The following is a 567-nucleotide window of genomic DNA, read 5'->3' as shown; positions in this document are numbered from 1 at the left end:
AGTTGTAATATCGTGCATGGACATGTAATCTCGTGCATAGACTTGTAATCTCGGACCTGGCACTGTAAAGTCGGACCTGACCTTGTAATATCGTGCATAGAGTTGTAATATCGTGCGTGGACATGTAATCTCGTGCATGGGCTTGTAATCTCGGACCTGACCTTGTAATCTCGTGCATGGAGTTGTAATATCGTGCATGGTCATGTAATCTCGTGCATGGAGTTATAAAGTCGGACCTGGTATTGTAAAGTCGGACTTTGGGGTGTAATCTCGTGCATGAACATGTAATCTCATGCATGGACATGTAATCTCATGCATGGGGTTGTAATCTCGTGCATGGACATGTAAACTCGGACCTGACCTTGTAATATCGTGCATAGACTTGTAATCTCGGACCTGGCACTGTAAAGTCAGACCTAGCACTGTAATCTCGTGCATGGACATGTAATCTCGGACCTGAACGTGTAATCTCGTGCATGGAGTTGTAATATCGTGCATGGACATGTAAACTCGAACCTGATCTTGTAATCTCGTGCATGGAGTTGTAATATCGTGCATAGACTTGTA

Source organism: Schizophyllum commune (assembly GCF_000143185.2).
Source record: "Schizophyllum commune H4-8 unplaced genomic scaffold SCHCOscaffold_3, whole genome shotgun sequence".
Taxonomy (NCBI): Eukaryota; Fungi; Basidiomycota; class Agaricomycetes; order Agaricales; family Schizophyllaceae; genus Schizophyllum; species Schizophyllum commune.
This window is presented reverse-complemented; position numbering follows the sequence as displayed.